Source organism: Silene latifolia, chromosome 4 (genome assembly GCF_048544455.1).
Source record: "Silene latifolia isolate original U9 population chromosome 4, ASM4854445v1, whole genome shotgun sequence".
In the NCBI taxonomy this organism is placed as follows: domain Eukaryota; kingdom Viridiplantae; phylum Streptophyta; class Magnoliopsida; order Caryophyllales; family Caryophyllaceae; genus Silene; species Silene latifolia.
Window position 1 is genome coordinate 81907264 of NC_133529.1, and position 10329 is coordinate 81917592.

The 10329-nt window shown below is 37.2% G+C and overlaps 1 non-coding gene across 1 annotated transcript; it reads right to left on the reverse strand.

Moving 5' to 3' along the window:
* Positions 1-9930: 9930 nt before the first annotated feature.
* On the reverse strand, positions 9931-10037 carry LOC141653994 (small nucleolar RNA R71). The gene has a single exon (XR_012547578.1). It is a non-coding gene; the product is annotated as a small nucleolar RNA R71 (small nucleolar RNA).
* Positions 10038-10329: the final 292 nt, after the last annotated feature.

Sequence of the window (10329 nt, forward strand, 5' to 3'; positions counted from 1 at the left end):
GTTTTAGTCCCATGTTTTTGTAAAAGTTACTTATTTTTTGAGTGTGATTCCAACTCTACTGTTTAAAAGATTCGTATATGTTTCTAAATTGATAAGCCACGTTGCAAGATAATATTTTGACATTTAATAGTGATTTTTACAAATTGACCTAAGATTCTGACAAGTTGCTGTAAAATTTCTGCTTCGACCAAATAATTTTTAAAATGCATTATAAATTGTTATTATAAGCTTTGGCCTTGATTATTTCACTCGTGATTTACTAACTCTCTGTATTTTCTAAAAAGTATAAGTGCTCAAGAAGTAATTATGTTATTATTTATTAATTATTTTTGGAAGTTTTAACATGTTTTCTTACCCTTGAAAAATGTAAGTTTTGTTTCTTATCTCTTGCACATTGATATTTTGATGTTGTAAATAATGTGAAATAGATTACCATGTCTAGTGATATGCGGAATATGTTGCCCTAAGCCTATATATATATATATATATATATATATATATATATATATATATATATATATATATATATATATATATATATATATATATATATATATATATATATATATATATATATATATATATAATTACATTAATTGCATCCATGTTTAAGTTAGACTTCGCTAGTAAGGAATAAACGCGCAAGTAATAATAAAAAAAAAAGAATTATTAATTAGAAAATTATTGTTATTCATTTATTCATCAATTGATGTTGTGTTAAAAATAATAGTTGTCTTATGTGTACTACGTGTTCTTGAGAGGTTACAATAAATGGTTTGTTTATTCCTGTTGTTTGATATCTCGAACTTCGAGGACGAAGTTAATTTTTAAGGGGGGTAGAATGTGATACTACAAATGTTTTGAGTTATTATTGTGACATCTTGTGATAAGATTGGTGTAGTTAATAATTATAAATGGGTAATTGTGTTCTCATAAGTTGGATTGTGCTAGGTTGTGCGGATATTTATAGACGTCGTTATAGTTGTAATGGGCGAACTTCGGGATGAAGTTCATTTTAAGGGGGGGAAGACTCTAATACCCCGTAATTTAATAATAATTTATGAGAATAATTTATTTAATTTAAATAATTAATTAATGGCATTTCTAATAATAATTGCAAATAAGACGTTAATTGAATAATAAAGTAAGTAAGCAAGTCGGGAATTGGGCTTGGCTAGTAATAAGGCCTTGGGCAGTGTGAATAAGATAAGTTGGCCGATTATATTTGGCCTAGTATGAGCATGGTCGGGAATTATTTCGGGATTTAATACTAATATTAATGAGGAGAATAATAATAGGTAAAGGTAATAATAGTTATAATATTAATAATCCAAAATAATATTAGTGTTATAATAAAATTAGTAAAGGAAATATGTAGTAATTCTACGTATGAGAAGGCTAATATAATATGTAATAATAATAATATAATTTATTTTGGTAATAATAATAGTATGCTAATTCCTAATAATAATCGGAATAAGGCAATAGTTTCCTAATTGGCCTCATATACTCTCTAAATTTAGACTATAAATACCATGATAGCTGAAAAATAATTCATAAAAGAAGAAGGAAGAGATTTAAAAGAAAGAAGAATAGATTTAAGGAAGAGAAAAACAAAGGAATTAACTTTTATTATCGCCTCAAGGTAATACTTTAAGACCGTCTCATGTATACACTTTGACCATAGGACTTGCTTTGACCGTGACTATGACCGTGGACCACCAGGGAGTAGCCGGACCTCCGTTTGACCACCAATGACGGGCGGGGATGGGGTGTTTTTATGGGTTTTCGTGTATGTGTTTGTACCGTAGGTTATATGGGTTTATGACCCTTGTTGCGTGTGACCCAGATCTGACCGACACTACAATTGAGACCAGGGGTGAGGGTTGACCATTGTGGCTGTTGAGGGTGGTTTGTGGCGGCGAGGGCTGGAAACACGTGAAATAGGGGAGAGGGCGATTGGGTTGTTGCTGACGGGTTTGGGTGTTGCTGGGGTGTTGTTGATCGGCCGGGTTTGTGCTGGTGGTTCGTGGTGTGTCAAGGGCGTGATGGGTGGTTGAATTGGTGGTGGAAAGGGGTGGTGGTGGTCGTGAATGTTGGGATAAACCGTGAGTTTGTATATGTCGGGTTTTCGGTATTGGTGATGCATGTGGTTGCTAGGGCGCGAGTTTGTGGCGGTTGGAGGTGGTTGTAGCTGGTGTTTGGGGCGTGGTTGGATGGTTGGAAGTGGAGGCTCACGGTGGGGCAGGTGGTTGTGTCGGGTTTGGGTGTAATAAAACGGGTTGTTTTGGGGTGTATTGTGTGGGTGTTGGTGATGGGTTTTACACGGATAACGGGAGGGAGTTGTTCGTGGGTTACATGGGTATTGGGTTTGGTTTTATTTAATTTTTAAGACGGGTTTTTACGTAATAATAATTCGTACAGGAAATAATTAATATAATTAAATTATATTTGAATAATAAATAATAATAGAATGTAATAATTAATAATTGATGGAAAAATTATAATATTTATGTTAAGTGACGATTTGTGAAGAAATTATAATCGGGTTCGGATTGATTTAATTATTTGGATCCCTTGATCTGCTTATTTGGAATTGCTTGCCAGGTAGGGATAAATCCTACTCAACTCTTGTTCGTTAATGTTTGGTATAATGGATGATTTATATTAAAGTGGAATAGATCATATGTGAATTGTTCATACGTTGATATTATTATAATTGTTGGAAGGGAGAATTATGTTGCATTGTGTTGGTTGATATTATCGTATTTGTTGGAAGGGAGAATTCTATTGCATTGTGTTGGTTGATATTATTAATTGTGATGAGGTGAATTAATTGTTATCGTTGATTGTGAATGTGGAAATTGTGATAAGCTGTGCTACAGTCAGATGTACGTTGTTGAGAGAGTTTGTACTCTGGGGTGATGGTAATATGTACGTTGTGAGTAGAGATGGCAACGAATCCTGGACCCTATCCAGATCCGCGGATCCGGACCCAGATGGGTAGGATATGGATCCTGTTTTTTCGGACCCCGTGGATATGGGTTGGATATGGATCCACTCATTTGAAAATGAATCTGGATATGGATCTGGAAAATTTGGATCCACCGGATATGGGTCGGATATGGATCCAACGTTGATGAGGCGGATATGGATCTGGATCCTATCAGACCCTACCCAGATCCGGTCCATTGTCATCCCTACTAACACTACACAAACACAGTACACAAGTTGTAAGTTAGAGATGGCAATGGATCCTGGATCCTATCCAGATCCGCGGATTCGGACCCTGACCCTGATGGGTAGGATATGGATCCTAATTTTTCGGACCCCGTGGATACGGGTTGGATATAGATCCACTTATTTGAAAATGGATCTGGATATGGATCTGGAAAATTTGGATCCGCCGAATGTGGGTCGGATATGGATTCAACGTTGGTGTGGCGGATATGGATCTGGATCCTATTGGACCCTGCCCATATCCGGTCCATTGCCATCCCTAGTTGTGAGGAAGGGGTACTATTACATAATGGCGGTATGTTGTTAATGGAGGGGTTTCAAAGTAATCTGAGCACGTTGTTAAGGGAGGTGTGCTAGGTTATGAGAAGGAGCACGTTGTTAAGAGAGTGGTGCAATGTGAATGGAATTAGATTGCCTATCGTATGTTCTTGTTGTTAGTGTTTATTCCTACTCAACCTCGTGGTTGACCGTGTTTTCGTGAACAGCTATGATGAACCATAATCGGGAGCAGATTTGACAGGTATTAAAGATTAGCTGACTTGGGAGCTTATGAAAATGCGTGAGGACTTGGCCAGTCTACCTAGAAGTCTAGACCACATATATTACTTAATCACTTTATTTATTTCCGCTGGGAGTTGTATCTTATTTTATATTAGGTTTTAGTTGGTTAAATTGTAATAAACATGTAATCACTAAGTTTTAATTTAAAGTACTTTGGTGAATTGGTCTTTGTTATTCACTGCCTCGGGAAACCGAGATGGTAACACTTTCATTTACTTGGGATGTCTAGCTAAAGGCTCTTGAATAAATGGGGGTGTTACAAAGTAGTATCAGAGCAATACGATCCTTGTGCCTAACCAATGAATATAATATTGAATTTATGATGTGTTTAATAAAATGAAACCAGGTAGAAACTGTTTTAGAGCCCCTTGTTAGGTTAGGGAGACCTCCTTGATCTGGCCCTTCCATTTTTGAACCGGTTACCTTAAGAGATATTACAGTGTGGGGTAATTTAAAATGAATTTTGTTTATTTGTCTTAGGAGTTTTGGTTGCCTTGTTTGAATATTGTTTTCATTGATGACTGCGGTTACGGGGACGTAACCTTGCTTTTAAGGTGATCGGAATATGATATGATTTTAAGAATTGGTATAAGCATGTGGATATGAGAAAAGTATGTTAGCCGGTATGTCGGAGGCGTAATTATGATTAACATGTAAAGTATTACGGAAATTGCGGGAAATTGAGAAGGATGTGATTTGGTTGAATTCTCGAAATTTTACCCTTGATTGATTTGGCTGCCATTTATTGCTTGTCTAGTGTCTGTGCACGAAAAGTTTTTGTGTGATATCCTTGTGAGTTAGATTTTATATGACGCTGGTTTTCTACTTGAATAGTATACGGTTTAGGAGAAATAAGTATTTTAGTGGACGGTGGTCAGAATATTCCTGTACAGTGACGTTTTCGTCCCATGTTTTTGTAAAAATTGCCATTTAAAAGTTACTTATTGTTTAGGTGTGATTCCAACTCTACTGTTTAAAAGATTCGTATATGTTTCTAAATTGATAAGCCACGTTGCAAGATAATATTTTGACATTTAATAGTGATTTTTACAAGTTGACCTAAGATTCTGACAAGTTGCTGTAAAATTTCTGCTTCGATCAAATAATTTTTAAAATGCATTATAAATTGTTCTTATAAGCTTTGGCCTTGATTATTTCACTCATAATTTACTAACTTTCTGTATTTTCTAAAAAGTATAAGTGCTCAAGAAGTAATTATGTTATTATTTATTAATGATTTTTGGAAGTTTTAACATGTTTTCTTACCCTTGAAAAATGTAAGTTTTGTTTCTTATCTCTTGCACATTGATATTTTGATGTTGTAAATTATGTGAAATAGATTACCATGTCTAGTGATATGCGGAATATGTTGTCATAAGCCTATATATATAATTACAATAATTGCATCCATGTTTAAAGTTAGACTTCGCTAGTAAGGAATAAACGCGCAAGTAATATTAAAAAAAAAAGAATTATTAATTAGAAAATTATTGTTATTCATTTATTCATCAATTGATGTTGTGTTAAAAATAATAGTTGTCTTATGTGTACTACGTGTTCTTGAGAGGTTACAATAAATGGTTTGTTTATTCCTGTTGTTTGATATCTCGAACTTCGAGGACGAAGTTAATTTTTAAGGGGGGTAGAATGTGATTGTAACACCCCCATACTCCAAGTGCCTTACCAGGACCACTCAGGTATGAAGACATTACCATCTCGGTTACCCGAGGCAATGATAATCAAACAACAATGAAGAAACATACTTTATTAAATAAGTTTAAGTGATTACATTACAAAACCAACTGTAAGCAAAATACAACTGTTCTCAAACTATAAACCAACTGAAAGAAACTGTTCTAATAAACACAGCGGAAGACTAAAGACTCTGATATGTGATGACTCCATCCCCAGCTAGATCCCACGCGTATCCAAGATATACCTGCCAAGCAACTGCTCACCACCCCCGAATGGATCACCACAGTTTTTAAAACATTTAAACGGGGTCAGTACTAATCACACAACTTATACATATATCAACAGTAAGATACACAGACATCTTAACCGTCACACATACACACAATTACTCCAATCCCATCAATCTCAATCACCGACTGTCCACTGGACCAGCCCTGCCAGTGGGGGACCGCAGCCGTTCCAACCTAAGCCCCGCTCATCATACCGAGCGATAAACCTGTCCATTAATGTGCACATCCCCTTCCGTGGCGGGTTCCACGAAGGGCGAAACTAGGGCGTGAAGTCACTCCCGCAAGTGACCCCACTCAGCCGAGAACGCATTTCGAGAACTATCAACAGCAATCACAACCACAAACACAGTACAATCATCATATCAAACAACCAAATACAAAGACATCACCAATATCCCATTATGGGACTAATACCGAGTAGGAAATCCTACCTGGAAAGCACAACAAGCAGACGGTATCAACAAATTTGTATCAAAAAGCCTCTTCTACGAACCCTCCTCCTATCATATAACACATAAAGGCTACACATCACACACTACACATAAAAACCCCCAATCTCTAAATTAGGGTTTAACCAAAACAAGGGAAAAACAATAAAAAGGGTACGTAGATCTTACCCTCGACGCAAGGAACTCAACGATACAAATTACGACAAGAAGAATCGACCGTCCGAACTCCGGAATTTCTAAGAATGCGATTAGGAAGATGAACTGGTTGCTTTCTCTCTTAAACAGGGTTTTAGGTTTTGTAAAAGTGATTTAAAACAATGACGACAATGTTTAAATACCTTAATCGCATAATTAACAAAACCCGAGAAAACTCCCCGTAAAACCGGACACTCGATCGAGTACCCAAGGTACTCGATCGAGTACCCCCTTACTCGATCGAGTGCCCCAGCTACTCGATCGAGTACCCAACAGGTCAGAAACTATTTTAAAACGCAACTCACCCTTACTCGACAGAGTAAGGCCTACTCGATAGAGTACCCAAAGACTTATAAATACGGAGTATTACAGTCTTCCCTCCTTAAAAGAACTTCGTCCCCGAAGTTCAACCCATACATAAAAAAAACAACCATACTGACTCGACCAAGACACAACAACTTAGCTAAGGACTCAAGAACTCGACCGAACATAGAACATGAACTCTTAACCCCCATTCTACTAACTATGTTTACTTCCACAACATGATCACTATATCGTATCTACCACATATATATCTCTCACGACACCAACTCCATACATAATCAACTACCATCCTCTAATGCTGCTAGCTCCATAATATCATCAACTATCAAACCCAATACCAAGACACTCATAGACATCAAACGGAATGTTACAGTGATACTACAAATGTTTTGAGTTATTATTGTGACATCTTGTGATAAGATTGGTGTAGTTAATAATTGTAAATGGGTAATTGTGTTCTCATAAGTTGGATTGTGCTCGGTTGTGCGGATATTTATAGACGTCGTTATAGTTGTAATGGGCGAACTTCGGCACGAAGTTCATTTTAAGGGGGGAAGACTCTAATACCACGTAATTTAATAATAATTTATGAGAATAATTTATTTAATTTAAATAATTAATTAATGGCATTTCTAATAATAATTGCAAATAAGACGTTAATTGATTAATAAAGTAAGTAAGCAAGTCGGGAATTGGGCTTGGCTAGTAATAAGGCCTTGGGCAGTGTGAATAAGATAAGTTGGCCGATTATATTTGGCCTAGTATGAGCATGTTCGGGAATTGTTTCGGGATTTAATACTAATATTAATGAGGAGAATAATAATAGGTAAAGGTAATAATAGTTATAATTGATGCGTGTCATTTATATGATGTTTTACACCTTATTTTACACGCATTTCAGAGCTTAAATATGTAGTTTATGCTACTATTTTCCCTATTTCCGTCTACTTTCGTGTTTTTGTGTAATATTGCAGAAATGTGAAGAATGCAGCGGAAATCGAGCCGAATCCGTCCCCGAGTACTTGGAATATTATTTGACATGAAGTAGTGACTCGAGAAGCGAACTTGGTGCGCGTATCAAGGCCTGGAAATAGATTTATGGAGATTTTAGAAGCGGATTACCAGCTACAGTGGTCTATAGACTGACCTACGTGGTCTATAGACTGTCAGAATGCTGAACAGTAGTCTGTAGGAAAGAGAAGCAGTCGATCGACTGACCGACATGGCCTATCAACCAGAGCGCGATTCCAAAATAAGATCAGAAGCTACTGTTCAGCGGGTCTTGGTCGATCGACTGGTATTAGTGGTCTATCGACCAAACCGTGATTTTGGCGTGAATTAAAAGGACGAGAATTCCGAAGCCCAATGTAATTAGGTTTTAGGAATAAGTTACGTAAGACTATCTATATAACGTAACCTGATGTTTTCAGAGGATCATGGAATTTTAGGGAATCAATTAGGGTTCAATATCAAGTTTAGCATTAGATCTCATAATCATTCAATACAATTGGTTTTATTTGCTTTGCTTTCGTTCGTACTTTCAGATTCTTCCTGCTTTCATTCGGTAAATTACGTTCCTTGATTTCAGTTTGCTATTATTCATTGTTAGATTAGAATTGATTAGTTAGAATCCTTAAGCCTTAATTCCTTGTTTTACGCAATTTTCTTATTCATTTAATTTAGTTATGAATCCTATTGTTTTCATCTCTAGTTTCATTATTATTGTTAATTCCAGTATGAGTAGCTAAACCCTTCGTGCTAAGATGTAGGGGACCTATAGTGTAGACGGCGTAGAATAGGTAGACCTGAGTCACGTCATGGTCGATCGACTGCCTTTCATGATCGATCGACCGGCTCACGTAAGAACAGCTTCGACTTAATTAATCTAATTGCTATATTTGACGAATCGAGTGCACGCGACTAGTTGAATGCTTAGGAATTGACCGACCCGATTGATCGAAAGATAGGGGAGGGAAATAGACTACTTAATTAAGACGACTAAATTAATAAGATCGAGAGATAATTTAATTTAGGCTTTTAAGAATCACTTTTCAGGGCGAGAGTCAGTACTAGTGATACTTAGGGACCCGTAGCTAGATCGAAAGATGCTACCTGTTAATAATGGACCGAGAGGACTTCTTATTTTCCCGTCTTACGTGTTTATTTCAGACTTACCTAGAATACTGCCGTCGAAACTACAGTGAACCGACCATCTTAGCATCCTTTTTATTTTTGATTTTATCTATTTTCTTTAATTGCTCAATTATTTGCCTTAGTTTAGTTTTGATTTTGTTGCCATTAGTTATAGATTCATTCAAATCAAACCCCCCCTCAAAACTGTTACCTTGGACTAAAATTAGACAACTATTAATTGCATCGCCTCCTTGTGGTTCGACCCTGACTGCCGCTATCTATAGTAGTAGTTTGGATTATAAATTTATCTTTGGTACTCTACGACGGTATCAAATTTTGGCGCCGTTGCCGGGGAGGCAATTGTTTAAATTTTTAGTTGTTTTATTTTAGTCTTTTTTAGTTTAAGGGACATCTGTTCCTTAAACTATTCTCATATTCTACTTGTAGTTTCCTCTTATGCGCAGGTCACAGGGTGGTGAATTATGACCGTTAGATCCTGAGATCGAAAGGACTTTGCGTGAGTTGAGACGATCATCTAGAGTATTGCCGACTGAGGAAGAGCGAGTACTCTGTCCGTTACTACGAGAACGAGTTATTTGAGGAGGATCCACCTTCGTCTCCTATTTCTACTTCTTCAGGTGAGACCGTTACATCTCCAGATATGGCTGAAGAAGCAAGTATAGCTTGATCCCGAGCCGAAAAGCGAGAATCTCTATAAGGGATTCGCGTTGCCAGCCGGGACGGAAAGAAAATTCGAAGCAAAACCGTCCTACATCAATTTGGTTGAGAGAAACCAATTTGGGGGAGCTACGAGTGAAGATGCAGCTAAACATATGGAGATATTCATTGACTACTGTTGTTCCATACCCCCACCAGCAGGTGTGACCCCGGACCAGGTAAAAGAGACGATGTTCATATTCTCACTCCGTGATGCTGCTAGGGAGAGGTACCGAGATCTGGATCGAGCTGCTAATGGGATTACTGATTGGAATTCGCTAGCCTTAGCATTTTACAAGAAATATTTCTCTGCATCGAAGACCAATGCGATTAGAGCTGAGATCACAAGCTTTAAACAGGGTCCTGATGAAGATTTTTATGAGGCATGGGTCCGTTTCAAGAGACTAGTGCGAACTATTCCGCACCATGGGTTTGAGAAATGGTTTATGTGCAACCAATTCTATAATGGTCTTTATGATGATCAGAGAGCTATCCTGGATGCTGCAGCTAATGGGAGATTTCAAGAAAATAGCGGTGAGACAAAGGGGTGAAAAATCATTGATGACCTCGCCACCTATAAAGCTGAGCATGGGAATTCTAGAGGAAATCAGAGAAGATCAGCTGAATCTCCCGCTGTAGCTGCAATAGAGGCCCTTACTGCGAGATTCGACAAGATAGATTTTGGGGGATCCCAAAAAGGTGGGATGTATAAAGTTAACACAGTT